General features: G+C 35.0%; 1 protein-coding gene across 4 annotated transcripts in view; it reads right to left on the reverse strand.

Annotated features, from left to right (window-relative positions):
* LOC106872974 (primary cilium assembly protein FAM149B1) overlaps positions 1–24,169 on the reverse strand; it is a 127,050-nt gene that overhangs the window by 76,423 nt on the left and 26,458 nt on the right. The window contains exon 1 of one of the 4 annotated variants that reach the window (XM_089351929.1): positions 23,949–24,115. The exons of the other annotated variants lie outside the window; for them this stretch is intronic. The gene's annotated coding sequence lies outside the window, so the exon portion shown is untranslated. Of the gene's footprint in view, positions 1–23,948; positions 24,116–24,169 lie in introns of those variants that run through there. 4 annotated transcript variants of the gene reach the window in all.

Here is a 24,169-nt window from a genome sequence, read left to right on the forward strand (position 1 = left end):
AAACTAGAAGGTTGTAAGTGTCAGTGATGCATAAATTTAATATTCCACATGAAATATATATATAAATTAAAGAAAAAGAAAACATAAAATGAATGTATTGTCAACAATAATATTAATAGAATAAAAAATTGAATCTCATAGTTGAAGTAAAAACAAGGGAAGTAACTGTAGCTATCCTTACTGAAGACAATTGAAAGATTGTAAATGAATGTCGGCGTCAATGAAAAGTGCGGGTCATCTGCCTAAAAATACCTGAAGCTTTGAGCAATTCTACCTAATATCAGACATTCAAAAAAATGCAATTTTTGGTAGATGGAACTGAATAGAATTTATTAAAGGTGGATTGAAAAAAAATTAGATTAATGAAAACTAATATGAACAAATAAATGTTATTCCCATAGAATAACATTGCACTTCATTCAGCTTAGGCGATACCCTGTGTGCGTGAGGAGTGTGTCTGTATGTGTACGTGTAGTGAGGAGTATATATTATATTGTAGGAGCATAATATTTAATGTATCCTAAAATGTTTAACACAATAAGGTGTGATTTGAAGGAGCTTGTCTAATAGGCAGAGAAATTTCATAAATACTCCCTTGTTGGTATATATCGTTATCATCGTCGTTGTCGTTTTAATGTCTACTTCACAATACTTATAGGGGTCAGGTCAGCCAAATGCCTTTCCTGTCATCAACCCTTAACTGTTTCCAATCAAGGTAATATTTTTCCATGGCCAGACATGTTTCTTTAGAATATTGTGAGTGAATGACAGAGAGAGACAAAGACTCGTATGTGTGTGTGTGTGTGTGTGTGTGTGTATGTGTGTGTGTTTGTCCTCCACCACTTCTTGACAATTGGTGTTGGTATGTTTACGTTCCTGTAACTTAGCTGTTTGGCAAAAAATATTGATAGAATAAGTACCAGGCTTAAAAAAAAGTACTGGAGTTGATTTATTTGACTAAAATTTCTTCCTTAAGCCTCATGGAGAAGGTGACAAAGAACTTAGATGTTTGGCAATATGTGGTTCTTGAGGAGACATGCCCATGTCAATGAAATTGAGTTACAATAGCCCAATTTCCTTCCTCCTCAAGACACCCACCACCTATCACCTCCCCAACTGTATTTTTTCCTTGACACCACTTCACGTACTATCAGGAACCACATCACTTATCCATTGTCATTCACTAAAACTGATCATCCATTGATTGATCACTCACCCCACCCACTCACTCACTTCTACTGTGCCATCAAATTATCACCCCCTCCTCTGTCCCCACATGTCTCACCTTCTTCAAACACCACTTGCCTCTCTTCCCCACTTACTCCAGCACCCTATCCACCAGAATGTCATCACTCTTTTGCTGCCATGTTTCCTGTATCATCATTTCTATTCTGCTGCTCTGCATTATTAGACATCCCCTACTCCACACATTCACTCCTAGGACTGAACCTGAAACCAAGTGGCTTGAAAGCAAATTCCTTAGACATACTCATACCTGCACCTATAGCTATGTCTGCACACACACACACACACACACACACAACAAACACACATGCACACACACACACACACACACACACACACACAAAGGCAGCGAGCTGGCAGAAACGTTAGCACGCCGGGCGAAATGCTTAGCGGTATTTCGTCTGCCATTACGTTCTGAGTTCAAATTCCGCCGAGGTCGACTTTGCCTTTCATCCTTTCGGGGTCGATTAAATAAGTACCAGTTACGCACTGGTGTCGGTATTATCGACTTAATCCGTTTGTCCCCTCTGTGTGTAGCCCCCTTGTGGGCAGTAAAGAAATAACACACACACAACAAACACAAAGAATATGGAGACTGATACATGTTTGAATTTTTAAAAAATTTTAACAGTTAATTATACAATATAATTAATTAAAATGACTGACGTGTTTCTGCTACATAGACAATATGCATTTGCATTCTGTTATGTACCTTCATTCAGGGTCTTTCCACCAGCGTGGTCCAAAGTGAACTGAGTTTATTCATGCATGGCTAGCTTATTTCTTTATTTTACAATGATCTTAGATACAAAATGGAAGTGAAGGGGAGATATTGAAACTTGATAGGGTTATAAAGTTTACTTTGTACTTGACCTCATGTTAACTTTAGTTCTAAGATGAAATTGAGTAAATTAGGTCAAAGGATATCTTAGTGTTCAAATATAACTTCATCTATGCATTAAAAGAGATTGAATAAAAATGAATTAAATTTAATTAAATCAATTGAAGAAATTCTGTCATATATACTGAAGATATCCATATGAAAGGTGCACTTGTTAAGTGGGTATTAGATTATATGGAAGTTACTGTGTCCTATATGTGTTGCTATGATTTATAAAGAAAACATTTTAAGCTGGTGATTATATTGATAACCAGTTGAAAGTTAAACCAGATATTGTCTTGACATTTACCCCTTAAATTCAGGTACCTCCTCTTTGTGTAGTGGATATTATCCTATCCAACACCTGCATGGAAATATTTAAATGTTTTCCCATGCAGGAGTGAACATCCCAAGACCTGTTCCAGTCTACTGTTAAGCAATTGGTATTTTGATGTAAAAATCTGGTAAATTTCCTCTATGCACAAGTGACACCTTTTACCTCCAGCTATATAAGGTACAGCAGTGCTAATTTTTTTCCATTCTATACTAAAGCTAGCGTTTTTATTCTTATGTGACCAGACAAACTTACTGAAGCTAGTGTTGTGCATCTTAAATCTATCCTTAAATGATTTGTTTAAGGAAAGAATTAAGGTGCACAACACTACCTTGAGCAAGTTCCCCTTGTCACTTAAGGACATCATTTAGCACCATTTAAGTTCTTTTAAGGATAGAGTTAAGAACACACAACACTAGCTTCAGCACATGTATAGAACTCTCAGTTTCATCCTGGAACTAAGGTTAACATGAGGTCATATGTTAAGTAAATTTTATAACGATTTCAGGTTTCAACATCTCCCCATCACTTCCATTTTGCATCTAAGACCATAGTAAAATAAATAAATAAGTTAACCATGCATAAATAAATTCAGTTCACTTTGGACCACATTTGTGGAAAGATCCTAAATGAAAGTACATAACAGAATATTGTGAGTTGCATATGCAAATGCATGTAGTCTATGCAGCAGAAACATGTGTAGGTCATTTGAACTAATTATGCTGACTGGCTCCCGTGCCTGTGGTATGTAAAAAGTACCCACTACACTCATGGAGTGGTTGGTGATAGGAAGAGCATCCAACTGCAGAAACCTTGCCAGATCAGATTGGAGCCTGATGCAGCCTCCTGGCTTTCCAGTCCTCAGTCAACCCATCCAACCCATGCCAGCATGGAAAGTGGACGTTAAACAATGATGATGATGATGATGAATTAACTGTTAAAATTAAAAGAAAAATTCAAAGATGTACCAGTCTCCATATTCTTTTTTAAATGTTTTGGATTTACACCCCACAAATATTTATAATCCAGTGAAATGTATTTGGATTTACTCATCAGAAGAATTACAGTGGGATTTCTCACCCGAAGTGGTGCTTCCTACTACTTGATGTGCTTAGCCAGTACCTGGATTATACCTAAGAGCACTGGGTAGTTTATCCCTATAAACTCATTCTGTCTATCTATCTTTCTGCCTGCCTGCCTATCTATCTATCTATCTATCTATCCATCTACACACACACACACACACATACACACAAGCGTAACTGTATGTTCAAAATCTTAGCTTTGCAACCACATGGTTTCAGGTTCAGTCCCACTGCATGGCACCTTGCATTGACCAATTCCTCATGAATGAATTTTGTAGATGGAAACTGCACCAAGAAGCTTACTGTGTGTGTGTGTGTGTGTGTGTGTGTGTATGTGTGTGCAGATGTGTATGAATACTCCTTACTTATTATTACTTGGGCAAAAATAATGGTAATGTTGTTATTTATTATTGTCAAAAGAATCAGTTGCTTAATGATTCTCACAAACTCTGAAATAATAATAATAATAATAATAATAATAATAATAATAATAATAATAATAATAATAATAATAATATCTCATACTTGCAACACAAGTAAGGGTTGGCAATAGTAAGAGGATGTGGCCTTAAAATCTTGCTAGAAATAACTCCCCATTAACCCAGCTACAATGGAAAAACAGGTGTCAAATGAATGAGCAAATGAACAACAACAACACACACACACACATCAATAGAGATAAGAGGTAATTTTGACACCTGAAAGAAGAACTTGCTTATTATAGTTTTCAAATTACTTGAACATCTTTGGTGCTAATTAAACAACATAAATTCAAATGTTAAATGTTAATTAGTGAAAGATTAAGTGCAAAAGGTTGGCAGAGTATGAGTATACATATATGTATGGCATGTGTGTTTGAGAGTGAGTGTGTGGGAGTGTATGCTAATAGACAATTAACAACAATGGAGTGGAGATTATTGACACTGTGGGGGGGGGGTAGAGAGAAAGAGAGAGAGAGAGAGAGAGAGAGAGAGAGAGTGAAGGAGAAAAGTAAGAGAGAGAGGTGGAGCAAAAGCAGAGGGGAAATGATAAGGTATTGAAAGCACATGTTGAGAGAGAGAGAGAGAGAGAGAGAGAGAGAGAGAGAGAGACAGAGACAGAGAGAGAGAGAGGACATCAACCCAAGCTGAAGATGGGTTGTTTTTCATGTTTGTTGGTTTCTTTTAAGCTAGAGTTTTAGAAAACACCACACACTGATAGGTCCTCAAAAGAGTTACCAGGAATGTTAAAATGCTGGACTACATTTTTACTCTTAGCACCCATTTACTATTTACTTTTCACGTATATATACTTGAGTATACGACTCTTCTCTATTTCTTTTAAGCTGTCACACCACACTCAATGTTCATTCACTAATCATATATATCCTCTCTGGTCATTCTAAAAATCTGGTTGAATTGGTTCTTTGATGAAATATAATAAGGCTGAAACATGTCCAGAATTATCATTGTATTGTTAAAGATCAAACTAACTCAGTACTGCATTCTAATTTCAGTTAACTTTAATAAAACACTGGGGTTATTTCTCCTACTTTTCTTGGCCAGAATTAGTCATTTAGATTTTTTTTATTTTCTTATTCTTTTACATATTTCAGTCATTTGACTGTGATCATGCTGGAGCACTACCTCAATGGTTTTTGTTGAACAAATTGACCCCAGGATTTATTTTTTGTAAGACTATAACTTATTTTATCGGTCTCTTTTGCCGAACCACTAAGTTACAGGGACGTAAACACACCAGCATCAGTTGTCAAGCGATGGTGGAAGGACAAACACAAACACACATATACATAAATACATACATATATCTATATGACGGGCTTCTTTCAGTTTCTGTCTACCAAATCCACTCACAAGGCTTTGGTTGGCCCAAGGCTATAGTAGAAGACAGTTTCCTAAGGTGCCATGCAATGGGACTGAACTCGGAACCAGGCGGTTGGGAAGTAAGCTTCTTACCACACAGCCACCTCAAGTATAATTAAATAATGATAACTTATCGACTATTTACATATTTACATTCATCAGAGTAACACCTACTTTACTAATTACAAATAGGTTGGTTTTGTTTTTGCTGTTGTTAGCCCCAAGTTCACTGACTGAACAGACCTTAATATCAGCAGCATTTCAGTCATGACCATTCCATCTTCTGTATATCTACAACTGCATTGTTCAAGGATTTGTTTCTATTTTAAGATGATAGGGTGTGGTCTGTTGTTATTGTTGTTGTTGATGTTGTAGGTAAAAGTTGTAGAATTGATGCTGACAATGATATTGGGCATGAAGCTATAGTTGCATAATCCCATGTCAGTTTTGATCAAGCAGACAAAAGACACTCCAGCTGTGTCCATCCTGTCTCTTATTCAGTTATTTTCAATTATTTAATCAATAATTTAATTCTTTGTGAATATTTAATTAACTATGCATATTTATCATTATTTTTACACACATGCACACACACACACACACACATTCATATAGATGATGTATTGGCAGAGTCATTAGAGCATTGGATAGAATGTGTTACTATATCTGTTCCAAATCTCTGCATTCTGAGTTCAAATCCTGCCAAAGACAACTTTGTTTTTCATCCTTTCAGGGTCAATAAAAAAGTGCCAGTCTAGAGCAGCAGATCAGTGGAACTGTAATAACATTGGATTAGATGCTTTGTGGGATTTGTTTGAGTTATGTAATCAAATCTCCTCATAGCCTACTTGGGGAGAAAATTGAATTTGCTATGTGGTTCAACACCAGCACCTGGTCCTGGGTCCTTGGGTGCCATTGCTCTGCAGTTTATTTTGTTGCAAGCACTGAAGCCAGTTCTCTAGCCTGAAGATATCTTCTTCACTCTATCCTCTGTGACTCATAAACCTTGTAAAGCCTTACAGTAGCCTCCTGAATGATATATGTGTAAATATATATCATCATCATCGTTTAACGTCCGCTTTCCATGCTAGCATGGGTTGGACGATTTGACTGAGGACTGGTGAAACCGGATGGCAACACCAGGCTCCAATCTGATTTGGCAGAGTTTCTACAGCTGGATGCCCTTCCTAACGCCAACCACTCAGAGAGTGTAGTGGGTGCTTTTATATATATATATATATATATATATATATATATATATATATATATATGCGAGTAAAAATAAATACAAAAAAAGGGGTTTTGTATGATTGTGTATAGAGGAATATATTATTTTGTTTAAAAGAGTTCCAACACTGTTTGTTTTTTATGTTTTATTTATATTCCTGCAAAACCAATGTGGGATATAGAATATGGAATATACAATATATAATATAATATACAATATATAATATAAAATAAAAATGGATGGTACAATGAAATAAAGTATTGAATGTCTTATTGAATATATGGAATATGTCTTATTGAATAGATGAAATATTGAGTGTTCAATATAAAGGATTAAATATATAAAGGCGAATACGTATTTTCTATACCTTGTGGTATTTCATCATGGCCAGTATGATAGACTTTAACAGACTATATATGACAGACTTATATATATATATATATATATATATATATATACACACACACACACACACACACACACACACACACACACACACACATACATACCTTCTCCCCTTAATTTTTTGTGTCTTTGTATTCAGTGTAAATCTGCACTGGCAATATATAAATATCTAATTATTTATAGATGAATGTTCACCATCTCCAAATTTTCAGTCTTTGTTTTCTCTCTATTAACGTGTATATATGTATGTACATTTTATATATCTAGCCCAAGCAGTTTTATTCATTTATTTGCATCCTTATTTCTACACCTGCTCACCTAGATTCCTCTTATAGCCGCTCCTTACCGTGCGAAACTTAGTCCTTGGTAAAGATATCAGAGTGTAAATTCAAATGATTTGAGTGCTACAAAATGTTTTCTATATTGAGCATCTCTCGATCCCATCTGTTGACTCTCTGTCTGTCTGTCTGTCCCTTCTCCTGTCTGTCTGTTTCTCTCTCTCCCTCCCCCTCTCTGTCTTTCTCTCCCTCCTCCTCTCTGTCTGTCTGTCTGTCTGTCTCTCTCTCTCTCTCTCTCTCTCTCTCTCTCTCTCTCTATATATATATATATATATATATATATATATATATGTATTGTATGTATGTATATTTATATATCAATATAAAGTGCACCTAGGACTACATTATCTCAAACACCTTTCTTTCAGATGACAGGAGTGAGATCTGAGGATGATTTGGTTTCTGTCCCAAACAGATCAAGTGGCTGCACAGAGGCAGAATCCGTTGATATAATCAACTACAAGGGTACTGTATAATCAACGCCAATCAGTAGAATATGTGGAAACTAGTGGTGACACATGTTAGCAAAGACCAATTAATTAAGAAAAAAATAAAAGGCAGATATGAAGCCACGCAAAATAAAAATAAAAGCGTCCATAAGAAAAAAAGAAATTCATTGAACATAAAGCTTCAAAGAAAAGTGAATATGTATTGAGGTTATGGACAGATTAACAGAGGCAAATGGCAAATGGCACTTGTTTACATGTGTATACATGCTTGTGAGTAGGCGTGCAAATAGATATATCTTTTGATTTATGCCAGCTGTGAAGAAACAAATTTGTAAGGTGTTTGTGTTTGTGTGTGTGTGTGTGTGTGCATATATATATATATATATTTATATATACATGCATGTATGTATATCTGTACGTATACCCCCCCCCCTCTCTCTCTCTCTCTCTCTCTCTCTCTCTCTCTATATATATATATATATATATATATATATATATATATATATAGATAGATATATATATATATATGTACATACACACATATATGTATGTATACCTTTGCATGCATGGTTATATATGTCTCTCTATATATACATATATTTGTGTGTGTGTGTGTGTGTGTGTGTGTGTGTGTGTGTGTGTGTATAAACATACACTAGCATGAACATGCTATCTTAAATATAGCCTGTTCTGCAGTAACATTGGATTTTATACATGGGATTAATAAATCAATGTATTTCTATTCTCTCACCCCACCTCTCATCTGCCTGCCTACCTGCCAGCCAACCAGTCAGCCAGCCAGCCAGCCAGCCAGCCAGCCTGCCTGCCTGCCTACCTACCTACCTACCTATCTATCTATCTGGTATGTTTGGTAGCATGAAAGAAAGTGAATAAATAAAAAGAGAGACGGAATATGTGAGATGGACAGAGATCCCAAGACCATGTAGTTATGATTATTGTGTGTGTAGTTCTCTGTATTCATGTCAGACGCAGCAAAAAGAATTCAACTCCAGTAAGAATGAAACGATAGGCAAAAATTATGGTGACAGTGACAGTGATTGGGATGCATGATGTCTACATCAGAGTTTCTCTCGACCATTACATTCATATCAAATCTCTTTTTAGTGTTCTCACCGATTCTTTACTCTCTCACGTATTACTCTCTCCTATCACTTTTCTCAACATGCCACTCAATGCTACTATTCAACCTCCTTACCAACAATTGTCATGAAGCTGTCTATTCCCCAGGTTCTCTTCCATTGCTCATCACCTTTTTGCTCCTGTCACTCTGGATCATCTCTTCTTTTACACTTACATGACCCTCTCATTTGTAGAGTCTGCTACATCTAATAAGCTAATTAACCTACAGCCGGGGTACTAAGAGGTCTATTACTCTGGATCAAACAGACCTGAGAACAACAGTGGCTAAGTGATGATGGTTTCATGCTCCTTGAAATTCTGGAACTTCCAAACCTGGGCTCACCACCAGATGCATTTTAAAGTGATATCAAGGACTCAAACACAAACACACACAAATCATCACCATTGTTTTACTGTCCACTTTCCCATGCTTGCATGAGTTAACTGAAATGCGTTGAGAAAGATTTTCTATGACTGCCCATGGCCAGACATTGTTTTAAAGGAAGACTGAAGTCACACATATACATATATATGTGAGTGCATGTGTGTGTGTGTGTGTGTGTGCAAATGTAAATTTAAAAAGAATTTAAATCAAAATTTGATTAAGGTTAGGGGATATACATTGGCAGTACTTTTTTTCTGTCATATTATTTCATTTGCATTTGAAGAATATAAATATATACTGTTTGCATTTGTCAATACATTTTCTTTAATTGAAAATGAAACTACGGCATTTTAAATTTGTAGAAAGTGAAACAACAAATGCTTTCAAATGTAAACAAAATATATTTAGACATTTCAAATGAAAACAAAATACATCTATTTAGAAAAAAAAAAGTACATCTATTTAGAAAAAAAAAAGTACATCTATTTAGAAAAAAAAAAGTACATCTATTTAGAAAAAAAAAAGTACATCTATTTAGAAAAAAAAAAGTACATCTATTTAGAAAAAAAAAAGTACATCTATTTAGAAAAAAAAAAGTACATCTATTTAGAAAAAAAAAAGTACTGTTGCTGTGCTGTAAATACTCTAATGTTAATCAGTTGTTGATTTAAAAAATACATTCTTTTAAATAACAGAAAAAATTTTTTCAGATAAAAACTTTTTTTTTTTTGCAGATTTTGAAACTCTGATGATCAAAACATAAAAATCTGTTTTAAAAAGAAGGAATAGTGAAAAAAAAAAAAAAAAAAAAAGAAGTTAGATGGGAAGGTTAAAAAAAAATCCACTCTAAAACAAATTTGTAACTTGTGTTTTTATTTAGTTACTTCAACTGAAAATAATATTATTGTTATTATTTATATATTGCAGACATTGTAATATATAAGTAACAACATACTGGATGCATGTGTTTGTGTGTATGTGTGTGTGAAACCGGGGGGAACTGAATAGATAGAATTATCTTTAAAAAGTCAAGGAATTGAAGTTTATCAATGAAATAACATAAAACAATAGTTTCAAATGAGAAAAAGAATAAAAGCAGTAACAAGCCCATCCATCCATCAGACCATTTATCCGTCTTTCCCTCTCAGTAGTCTTAACTTGAAAAAAAATATTATCATCAGTATCATCTTTTAATGTCCACTTTTCCAGGCCTTGCATAGGTAGATGGAGTTTATTGAGCCAAATTTCTAAAGCCAAATGCCCTTCCTGTAGCCTATCTTCACTTGTTTCCAAGTAAAGTAATATTTCCTCATAGCCAGACATGTTTTTACAGAACATTGGAAATGAATGACACTGTTTATATGACAGTGGCACTCATTTACAACCATCACACGATGTCAAGAGAAGAGAAAACAAAACACACACACACACACACACTCTCTCTCTCTCTCTCTCTCTCTCTCTCTCTCTCTCTCTATATATATATATATATATATATATATATATATATATATATATATATATATATATATATATATATATATATATATATATATATGAGCAAGTAGCTTCTTTCAGTTTCTGCCTGCTAAATGCACTCATAAGGCTTTGATCAGCCTAGGATCAAAGACACATGTCCAAGATGCCATGCAATAGGACTGAACCCAGATCTCTGTGGTTAGGAAGTAACTTCTCACCACACAGCCATGCTTGTGCTTATATTTTCAGAAAACAGAAAATGCTAAAAATATATACATTTTAAGCGTGGATCCTTGTAAGTGTATGCATGTGTCTGTCTGTCAGTCTGTGTGTCTATCTAGCTAGCTAGGTACCTCTGTATTTACACATCCCTTGCCCTTAGGGTGAGTGAGTCACTTATGCTTAAGTGTTTATATGTACCTACATGTGTGTGTGGGAGGAATATATCTGAATATAGTGACTACAGTCAACATCAATAATTGATAGATACCATTCTTTACTATATTATGTTTCTACTGTTGTCACTGTTCCATGACAAAACACTTGACAATGTTTCCTTAATTTGTCTCTTCTTCACCAGAGGAATCCTCTTGAGCTTCCTCACATTGATGCCAGAGTTAAGTATGCCATGCATGTGGGAAAGTTCCTTAATACTGAAACTGAGCGTTCCTTAGTCTGAATCTCTGATGAAGGGAAAACTTTCCTGATCGCTTTAACCTGTATTTGTGCTCTCGTTTCGTACCCTTTTTCTATATAAGTTGAAATCATTTCTGGCGATGCAAAGATGTAATTAGTACATTGAACCAAGTTTATGTAATTTAGCATTACACTCTTCAATGAAACACGTGTAAGGATGCTATAGATAAATGATTTCAAAATGAATACTTTTTTGGAATGGTGAAACTTGAAGCAGATAAAGCTTTATGTACACATATATTGTTTTATACATACATACATACATACATGCATGAATGCATGTAGTTGAAGGTGCATAGCTTAGTGGTTAGGGTATTTGGCTCATGGTCGTAACGTCATGAATTTGATTCCTGGCAGTACATTGTGTTCTTGAGCAAGACACTTTATTTCATGTTGCTTCAGTCCACTTAGCTGGCCAAAATGAGTAGTACCTGTAATTCAAAGGGTTGGGTCAGGCTTGTCACATTCTGTGTCATGCTGAATCTCCCTGAGAACTATGTTAAGGGTATGCGTGTCTGAGGAGTGCTTAGCCACATGCATGTTAATTTCACAAGCAGGCTATTCTGTTGATAGTATCAACAGGAATACTTGTATCCAACGGAGTGCCATATATATATGTACACACAACACACACACACACACACACCTCTGTGTAAATATGTGTGCATATGTATACATATAATACTGTAGAAACCACTCGTTGTGATCAGTTTGGGACGAAGGCTTTTTTTGATAACAATAAACATCAATGAGTAAATACAGAGTTCAAGTTCCCCTAATATTGATATCAATGAACCAAAAGATATTATCACTGTATAAACACATATACATACACATACTGTAGCAAACACACACACACACACACACATTTTATATTTAATAAATGTGTATTTTTGCTAAAGAAATCAACAGAAAGGTTGTATGACTACGAAAGAAATGCAACAACTGTAGCAGTGTTGGTACCACTATTGCAGAAGACGGAGAAAGTGGGTGATGGCAGCTTAGCTTAGTTGCTGGGAGACCTTCTGTAAATCTATTTTAGTGTCTCTTCTTCTAACCGTCTCCAAATACACCAGCTTTATCCTTCAACATGAAATAGAAAACAGCTACAACTAAAACGTAACAGGCACTTTGCAGTTTACCATTTTAGCCATTCTGATGGTGCCATACCTTAGAGAACTTCTTCATTTTTCTTTCATTTTCATCATCAATGTTATCACCATCATCATCATTATCATTATTGTTGCTATCATCAATACTGTTATCATGGTCAATATTGTCACAAACCAACATACTCATCAATAGCATGCTAGTATTTATCATCATCATCATCATAGTCATCACAATAATCATCATAGGCATCATATTTGTAATTATTGACTATATATATATATATATATATATATATATATATATATATATATATAGATATGTATATTGCATAAGTGAATGTGTGTGATTTAGTGCATTTGAATATGCGTACATGTTAAAGAACACAAAATATATACATGTACATGTGTGTGTGTATGTGTGTGTGTGTTTGTGAGTGAGAGAGAGAGAGATTGTGCAAATGGGCTCATGTGTGTGTGTGTGTCGCGTACATATGTGTATGCATCATGTGTTTTCATCATTCCCGACATTCTGCACCTAAGTACAGCCTGAAAGAAACAGCTAATATTGCATGCATATGCATGTGTCAGCAAGTGAGTAATAGACATCAATATACATACATACATACACACACACACACATATATATATATATATATATATATATATATATATATATATATATATATACATATATATACATATACATACATACATATATATATATATATATATATATATGTGTGTGTGTGTGTGTGTGTGTATATATATGCATATACTAAATGTAGTACTAAATGTGGTTATTTTGAGAAGTCCAGCGTGTGGCATTATTATTTTTTCTGTAGTAATGCCCATGTATGTATATATATATATATATATATATATATATATATATATATATACTACACTCTCTGAGTGGTTGGCGTTAGGAAGGGCATCCAGCTGTAGAAACTCTGCCAAATCGGACTGGAGCCTGGTGTTGCCATCCGGTTTCACCAGTCCTCAGTCAAATCGTCCAACCCATGCTAGCATGGAAAGCGGACGTTAAACGATGATGATGATGATGATGATATATATATATATATACATACATATATATATATGCATACATATATATATACATGCATACATATATATACATACATACATATATATATATATATATATATATATATATATATATATATATATATATATATATATATATGTATATATAAATATATATGTATGTATATATGTAAATACATATATATATATATATATATATATATATATATATATATATATATATATATATATATATATATTCTCCACGTGCGGTTAACACAACCCCACTATTTACTGACTTATATATATATATATATATGTATGTATGTATATTGATGTCTATTACTCACTTGCTGACACATGCATGTGCGTGCAATATCCCATTGCTGGTTGTTCAAGTAAATGCTGTAACAGAATGCTCGTCATCCAATCCAGAAATATTAGCTGTTTCTTTCAGGCTGTACTTAGGTGCAGAATGTCGGGAATGATGAAAACACATGATGCATACACATATGGGTCCTGTGCAGGTGGCACGTAAAATACACCATTTTGAGCGAGGGCATTGCCAGTACCGTGTGACTGGCCTTCGTACCAGTAGTACGTAAAAGCACCCACTATACTCTCGGAGTGGTTGGCGTTAGGAAGGGCATCCAGCTGAATGACATCAACAACAGCCATGACTGCAATTTCACTTGGCTTGATGGGTCTTCTCAAGCACAGCATATCACCAAAGGTCTCAGTCACTTGTCATTGTGTCTGTGAGGCCCAACATTCGAAGATCGGATGTAAATAGTGGGTTAAAAAAAAAACTCTTTGCATAGAAAATGTTGAGGGCAACGTATGGGACTCAAACCCACATCTTCTGTAAACATGACAGACTTTTTGCCATTAGACCAAAGCAAACTTTAAATTTCTCTACCCATTATACAAATTTATTTTTATCACTGAGAATTGAATATTGTTGATGTCATAAGAATTTAGAATTCTTGAGAGAATGTGAAATAATTCTCTTTTTGGAATGGTGAAACTCGAAGCAGATATAAATATCATAAATATTATAATCACTTGTATTTCACCTTTGGTGAACAACTTCTTTCAAATAAGTAAAAAGGGAAAGGCAAAGTTACCTTTTTGAGTCATGCTGACTCAAGGGCTGGTTTTCCAGTTTCATGATGTATAAATTCCCCACCTGGATTGGACACCGGTCTGTTGTAAGATCACTCATTTTTGCCAGCTGAGTGGACTGGAGCAACAATGTGAGATGAAGTGCTTTGCTCAAGAACACACTGCATTGTCTGGTTCAGGAATTGAAACTATGATCTTACAATCATGAGTCCAACACCTTAACCACTAAGTCACATGCCTCCACACTCCTTTCAAATGGGACTCAGTGAAACAAGGGGACTTCTTATTACTAGTGAATTTCACCATTGGAGTATAAGTTCTCAATTTGGATGATGTCTATTGACAACACACAAGATTCAGTGACAAAGGAGTGTTTAGAGATACTGGTGTTTCAGCATCATTGAGTCTCTTCAGCTCATTCTAGATTTCTGAATGTAAAGAACAATAGTTGTTCTTTGTTTGCAGAATTCAACACACAAACTGATACATGTCTGTTTCAGAGTCTGTATGTATGTGCATATGTACATATACATACATATATATAATTAAATATATCAGTGTTTGTATGCATATTGATATACATATATAAACTTATTGTATATGTGCATATATCTTTCCTTCTCTTATATGATTGTCGCTAAGCAACCCTAGTACTTATTTCAGTATGATATTTTACGGAATTCTGTTTGTCAAAGCAGTTTGTTATGGGACATCAAGAGTTACCACATAAACTACACCAGTTTTTAGACAAACCAAGCTGAACCTAAACATAAATACACAAGCACACACACACATACACACACACATGCATGCATCTCTCTGTCTATCTGTCAATAAGCCATGTGCATCCTGATTTTTAGAATATGTACACCATAGTCCTTCAAGTTGTAAGTGGCAAGTAAAAGTACAGCCTCAGGCAAGGGTTCTGACTGTAAATCACTCCCTCAAAATGTTCCCTTCAACCCATACCAGCATGAAAAAGTGTATATAAAAAAGAGTATGTTGCACGCACACATGCATATACAGGCATACATATACACATACATACATACAAACATACATACATATGAAGATTGGTTGCTAATTAGTTTTCTTCTACCAAATTCCATTCACAAGGAATTAGCTGAAACTGTTGCTGCACTATAAGACAATAGTGAAAGATACTGCACAGTAGGATGGAATCTAGAGCCAAATGATTGCAAAGCAACAGTCTTAAAATGCAGCTAGGCTGCATTTTAATGTCTGTGTAACATGTAATACTTGTTTTGCATATGCATGGCATATGTATGAGTATACAACAAACACACACATGCATGAACACACACAAGTATATAAATATAAATCAATATAGCTGGTGAGATGATGATGTTGTGTAGAAGGCCAAAAAGATGAATCATTGAATGAATAAGCTGACAAAGAGTTGAGTGGAAAGAAGAAAAACCAAACCAAAAAGTAACCCAGTTATGCCTTTATGAAACTGTCCAGTAACAAAAGATGTGCTGAAAAGAGAAAATTACTCAATGTCTGCTTTCTCCTCCTACCCAACCTGCATTTATGAATATTTCAAAATATCTCAGTGTACTAACCACTCCATCAAGGGTCTGCTGCTGCTAGCGCTTGCCTAGTGATGAGACATTCTGTCAGTACCAATGAAATCATTTGTATTTCAGATTTTGTCACTTAAACATCTCTGCCTGATTTCACATTAGGTAGACAACTCAGTAATACATCGTTAACTTCGTACACTATCACCTAGGTGAACTTGAGACATATGATTATACATACGCATGTGTATATAAATGTCTGTATATATACATATATATATATATACACACACACACACACACACACACACACACACACACATATATATATTTATATATACATATATATACATACATATATATACATATATATGTATATATAATAATATTAGGGACAAAATCCAAAATTACAGGTAAAAACTCAATTCTTGAAACTTGGTTATTTTCCCTAAAACTATATATATATATATATATATACATATACATATATATATATATATATATATATATATATATATATATATATATATGGTTAGGGTGTTGGACTCATGATCGCAAGATTGCCTTTTCAATTCCTGGACTGGGCAACGTGTTGTGCTCATGAGCAAAACACTTCATTTCACATTGCTCCAGTTCACTCAGCTGGCAAAAATGAGTGACAGACCAGGCATCCAGTCCAGGTGGGGAATATATACACTATGGAAATCACGAAATCAGCCCTATGAGTTTATATGACTCATAGGGCTGTTCTATATGTATTCTATGCAAGATATTTTAAAATCTATGATACAACTGCATATATTCAACATAACCCCCAACTAACAAAATAACACAACTTACACAACACATATTTTACTTCTCAGTATTATAAAAGCTTTCACAACAAACAAGATCAATGCTAAAACAAGCACAAAAAACACCGAAACAAATAGATAAACGGAATTGGAATGGAGTATCTAGTAGAGCTTCTACAGAAGGTTTGCCTCTTAGGAACAGGGAAGATCATCATGAAGGTTTTGAGCACTTAATGGCTTGTTGAAATCATATGGCTATCAAAGGTTATAAGTAGTAACCTAATATCCCACATAGATTCTGTAAGGAATGAGATCAATCTTGAGTCATGATAAATAATAAGCAGCTGGGGAAAATTATGAACATATTGCAAAAATTTGTAAAGAATGAATATGGTGTAATTTTCTAAGATATGCAAATGTACAGAAATGAATTGATAGGAGCAGAGTGCCATGATATTACGAAAGCATAAATTCCAGGTCTTGTAAACTTACTGATGTGGTTTGCCAAACAGACAATAGTGTTTATCATTTTATAAGGTTGGAAAATCTCTCAAAATATATAGACCCACAAAAATTGCTAAGATATGAACTACAGACTCATGATCAGCTTCTGTAATTATAAGTGTGTTCAGAGAAGTCAAATTCAGCACAAATCAGAAAAATCAAAGGACTGCCTGTTCAACCTTCTACATGAGAAGTTCAGAAGATAGCAATTTTAGGAAATGTCTATATTTCATGGGAAATATTACCAATAAAATAAAATTTGGAAAATGAAAGGCTTACAATCACAAATCTACTTCATATTAAAATGAGACAATAACTTGTATGTTAAACAGAAGATGATGATTTCTTTTATTGGCCAGAAGAGCCAACATTGGTAATAATACAAAGATAAAATGCAAACGGAAACAAGGAATAGTGAGGGATTTACTTCAGCTAAAAGGGTGAGAACAACAATAAAGATGCATCCATCATCATCATCATCATCATCATCATCATCATCATCATCATCATCAACAATGTTGTCATAATTGCTTTAGCATTTACTTTTCCATGTTAGCATGAGTTAGATGGGATTTATTGAAGCAAATTTCTTTGGCTGAATGATCTGCCTATTGCCAACCCTCACCTGTTTCCAAGCAAGGTAATATTTTCTCATCTGAACATGTTCCCAAGAGATTGCAAACAAAGAGCACTGCTTGTATGATGATGATGATGTTTGTTTATAATTAGCATGCAATGTCAAGACAAGAACACAACCCCTATCTCCCTAAACACATACATTCACAACAAGCTGTTTTTCATTTTATGCCAACCAAATTCAATCACAATAACAGTTTAGAAAAACAAAATACCAACAATGAAAGTATAGATAACCTTGCAAAGTGATTAAGAGTGCCTCATACACAACTTCAACATACCTAGGTACACCAAAGACAAGTACTTTCCTCTAGTACTTGCTGATAGTTTACAGTAGCATTGATATATTTAGAGTAGGGCCACTTAGCCATGCCAATTTGTTGCTCTCACTCACCTTTCATAAAATTAACTGGAAGCAGTACCTTCCTTTCTATCCCCACCTTTCCCTTCAAGTGATACTCAAAGAAAATCATGAGGGCTTAGTCAAAGAGGAATCTGGCTTCTCCCAAGTCTACAAAAATGCAGGGGAGAGTTAAAGCTGGTGAAAACACTTCTCTCCAATATCTCCATACAAAATTGAAACTTATGTTATTGACCTAAAATGATGAAAGAGCATAGTTGTGTCACAACAGGATTGGAATTCAGAACATAGAGTGATTAATTAAATGTCTGAGATGAGTTGTTGTTAATACTATTATAATTTTTCAGACTATTAACTTCATCTTTCGAGATGAAACGATTTTTTATTATTAACATCTACCCTACGTTTTGATCGGTTTGATCTCTGAAATGTAGTGTAGATGTAAATATTTAAAAAAAAAAAAAAAAAAAAAAAAAACTGTTTCATCTCTGAAGATGATGTTAATAATCCCAAAAACTTACAATCACAAATATAGAGAGGTTATTTAATTGATGCTCTTTGATTTCTATTACTCTACTACTACAACAACAACAACAACGATTTATTTTATTTGCCATGGAGGCATTGGCTAAAAGGAACATTAAAACCAAGACACACCTTCATACACACACACACACAACTATCTATCTATCTATCTATCTATCTATCTATCTATCTATATCTATATATATATATATATATATATATATATATATATATATATATATATATATATATATATATATATATCTACACACACACGATAGGTTTCACTCAGTTTCTGTCTACCAACCCAATTCACCCACAGGTCATTGATTGGCCTATGGCTACAGTAGAAGACCCTTGTCCAAGGTTCTGTGCACCTTGCTACACACTGGGACTGAACCCAAAGTCATGTGGTAAGGAAGTAAACTTCTCAACCAGACAGCTATACTACACCTACCATATTTATATGGCATGGCTATGTAGACACAGACATGACAGTGCTGGTGGAGACAAGTCTTAGTCTTATTCTTAGTTCCTCTTGTTCCTAACGGAACATTGGCCAATGAGTTGCTTCCACTGAGTACCATCTGTTGCAGCTATTTTTGCATGGGTCCAAGTCAATTGCAGTTCCGTTAAGTCCTTGCAGAGAGTACTGCACCAGTTTTTTGTGGTCTTCCCCTCCCTCGTTTGCTCCCAGTCAGTGTCCATGTCAATGCAGTGTGTGACAGCCTGTGTTTTGGTAGCTGTATTATATGTCCAATGAATCACAATCTTTGCTTCTTGATGATGTCTGATAAGTTGTCTAGCCCCGACTTCTGCATGATCTCATTGGTGATGTAGTCCACAGGTGATGTAGTCCACAGGTGATGTAGTCCACAGGTGATGTAGTCCACAGGTGATGTAGTCCACAGGTGATGTAGTCCACAGTATAACACAAATGCATCACCTATGTAAGACTGTGCTTTTCCATGCTTCACACACATAGATAACAGTAGGCTCAACAATTGACATGTAGAGATGGATTTTCACATCTTTGGTGATGGAATTATTAGACCACGCTGGGCAAAGTTATCTGAATACACCTGAAGCTTGTCTAATACAGGCTTTTGTACATAACATTTTGTGTCAGCATCATTGCAGATGGTGCTTCCTAGATATTTGAAATTTACTTTGTTCTTCAGACTGTTGTTTCTGATTGTTATTGGAGGATTTATTGGTGTATCAGTGATCATTGTCTTTGTCTTCTAACAGCTTATGCCCCAACAGAAATGCAATTAAATTAGGCCTGCACATAGCAGGTAAGGCTGTGTGGTTAAAAAGTCACTTTGCAACTACATGGTTTTGGGGTTCAATCTAACTGTGCAATATCTTGGGTAAGTGTCTTACACTATAGCTCCGGGCCAACCAATAACTTGAGAGTGAATTTGGTAGATGGAGACTGTGTGGAAGTCTGTTATGTGTGTATGTGTGTGTGTATGTGTATGTGTGTGACCATTTGTGTTTGTCCCCCCACCTTCTATCACGTGACGGCTGGTGTTAGTTTGTATACATCCCTGTGACTTAATGGTTCAACAAGAAGACCAATAGAATAAATACCAGACATAAAAAATAAGGACCGCATTTCTTATGTTTGACTAGGCCCTTCAGAGTAGTGCCCCCACTGAGCTGTGGTTCAAAGACTGATACGAGTTTATGGAAACCTGGTGCGGCCCCTAACCTTTTCTGCTCCTGTCAGCCTTTCCAATCCATGCCAGCATGTAAAACAGACATTAAATGATGACGAAGAGGGTATCTGTGTGTGGGTGTATGCGTATGTGACTGGCTGAGCTGCATGTGCAACAATTATTCCATTGCCGTACACATTTGCTAGCTTTATTACAAAAAGGTCTAATATATATATATATATATCGTTGGCGTCGTTTAACGTCCGCTTTCCATGCTAGCATGGGTTGGACAATTTGACTGAGGACTGGTGAAACCAGATGGCTACACCAGGCTCCAATCTGATTTGGCAGAGTTTCTACAGCGGGGATGCCCTTCCTAACGCCAGTGTGTGTATATATACATATATATATATATGCATGTCTATATACATATATATATATTGTCTATATATATATATATATTGTCTATATATATATATATATATATATATATATATATATATATATATATATATATATATATATATATATATGTATATATATGTATGTATATATACATATATATTGTCTATATATATACATGTATATATTGTTTACATATATATATGTATATATATGTACATGTATATATATGTATATATACATATCTATATATAGATATAAAAAAATGGAGCAAAAACGCAATAGAGGCCAATAAAACACTCAAATAGATAGACAATACAAAGGCAGACAGGAGAAAAAACAACTAGAAGGACAGGCGAAAAAAGACGGGTCATTTCTGGTCTTCTTTCCTCAGTCAAGTATACCAGAAGTCCTTATTGTTTCGGGCAGTTCGATTTGGTTGCCCCCCCCCCCCAAGTCTAAGCTAAGAGAATTAGACCTTTTTGTAAGAGAGCTAGCTAATATTTACGGCAACAAATACAAAAAATGGAGAACATGGTACACAATTACAAATACAAACAAGAATATAACAACGGGGGTCTTTTGACTGAGAACAAATCAAATGGAGCTGGTGTGTATGAAGAGAAACCCTCAAGGCAGGAACATGGGAGATGGATATAAGAGGTGTTGGTGGTCGACAGTCAGGCCAAAAGAGAAAGATCATGGCTGGCCGGACACTGGTCACGTGGAAGGAGGAGAGAGGGGTAGGGGCAGCAGGATTGAAGGATTAGAACAAAAATATATCAGAGACAAGGGAAAAGTACAGGAGAGATAAACGAGGAGAAAAACGTGGGAGTTAAGGAAAGAGAGGGCCAGGAAATGTGAGAAAGAAAGGGGAAGCTGTCTGGCTTCCGTGCCGGTGGCACGTGAAAAGAAATTCGAGCGAGATTGGAGCCTGGTGTAGCCATCTGCTTCACCAGTCCTCAGTCAAATCGTCCAACCCATGCTAGCATGGAAAGTGGACGTTAAACGATGATGATGATGATGATGATGTGGCTGACCCCTAGGGGTGGATGTTACTGTTGCTTTTAGCCCCAGGAGGACATCTCCTCCAGCTGGCTTATCGACACATACATATGTATGTGTGTATATATATATATATATATATATATATATATATATATATATATGTATGTATGTATATATATATATATATATATATATATATATATATATATATATGTATATATGTTTGTGTGTGTGAGTGTGTGTCTATGTCTGTACTCCCACCATCGCTTGACAACCAATGTTGGTGTGTTTTTGTCCTTGTAAGTTAGCCGTTTGGCAAAACACACCGATAGAATAAGTACTAGACTTATAAAGAATAAATCCTGGGCTCGATTTCTTTGACTAAAATCGGTGCTCTAGCATGGCTACAGTCACATGACCGAAACAAGTAAAACAATAAAAGACTATGCCATTTTAACCCCGAGCAACGCCGGGTATCTCTGCTAGTCACTTATAAAAAATTGCAACCTCCAAATACCTCCTGATGTTGAAAATGTAAATATGATACAAGTCCAAATGAGTTTTTTTCTTTTCTCTTTCTTCGTGTGTGTGTGTGTGTGTGTGTGTAACAGTAATGGTGATAGTGGAGTTATTGGTGAGAATTAATGATATTTTGATTGTAGTGAGTTAATAATTTATGAATAAACTATGCTGGAAGCCTTCCTTACACAGTCACCTAAATCATGAATGTGATGCTGGTGAGAAACAACGAATAATAATAATAATAATAATAATAATAATAATAATAATAGTAATAATAATAATAATAGTTCGTTAATTTTTTTTTTTTAATGATAATGGCAAAACAAGTGGAAGAAAAGAAAATAACTTAATACAGAGAAAGTGTGAGACTGATTACATACACATGGAAACACGTAATACATTCTGCTTCTCGAAGCTTTCTGTATGTGTAGGCCTTGTTCACACCACTATATATATGTGTGTGTGTGTGTGTGTGTGTGTGTGTGTGTGTGTGTGTGTGTGTATAAACAGAGTGAGAAAGAAAGAGAGAGAGTGAAGAAGGGAGAGAGAAATGGGTTGAAAATGTTGAGCAAATAAAGGACAAGATAAAAGTGTGGATAGTTTCATTAAGTAACAGCTCTGCCTGTCAGCACTATCTAATGACCAAAAACAAATATTAATGATGAGGATGATGATGATGATAAAAGGAATAAAAACAAAAAAAATAAAAAAAATAAAAAATAAAACAATGAAACTATGAAGAGAAGAAAGATAAGAGCAACAACAACAAATTGTATTGACAGAACTATCTATTTAGAATGGAGCAAAGGAAATGATAATGTAAATTGGAAAACACACACACATATACACATACAAATGTATGTGTATATAATGTGCTTACACACAACCACACACATACAGATACATACACACATGGAAGTACACATGCATACAGATGCATGAACGTGCATGTCCACTCACATATACAGAAATGCAGAAGTGCAGAAGCTATTTATCATCCCAGCACTTTTAATAGGTGGAAAGAAAAAAAAAAATTGTGTAACAGATCTATACTGAGATGGTCGTCGTAGCAACACAACTTCAGGCATGTCTTCTTCTCTTTCCTTTTCTTTCCCACCCATATAGTTTGATGTAGAAATCATTTCAAATATGAACTGTTCTTTTGTAAACTTCCAACTTACCACCATCGTTGCTGCCGCCAGCACCATCAACAAACCAGTGAGGGAATTTCTATGTAGTAACTTTGCATGCTCAATATTCACTGAAATCCTCCTCCCCCACACCACTACACATACAGATGGAATATTCACTACCTTTAAATCTTTTGATATAAACCTGCCCAAGACATCTCTTAGTCCATTTTAAAATGTTTATATTTAAATGCAAATTTTTTATCAGAACC

The sequence above is a fragment of the Octopus bimaculoides genome, chromosome 5 (assembly GCF_046866305.1).
Source record: "Octopus bimaculoides isolate indiv1 chromosome 5, ASM4686630v1, whole genome shotgun sequence".
In the NCBI taxonomy this organism is placed as follows: Eukaryota; Metazoa; Mollusca; class Cephalopoda; order Octopoda; family Octopodidae; genus Octopus; species Octopus bimaculoides.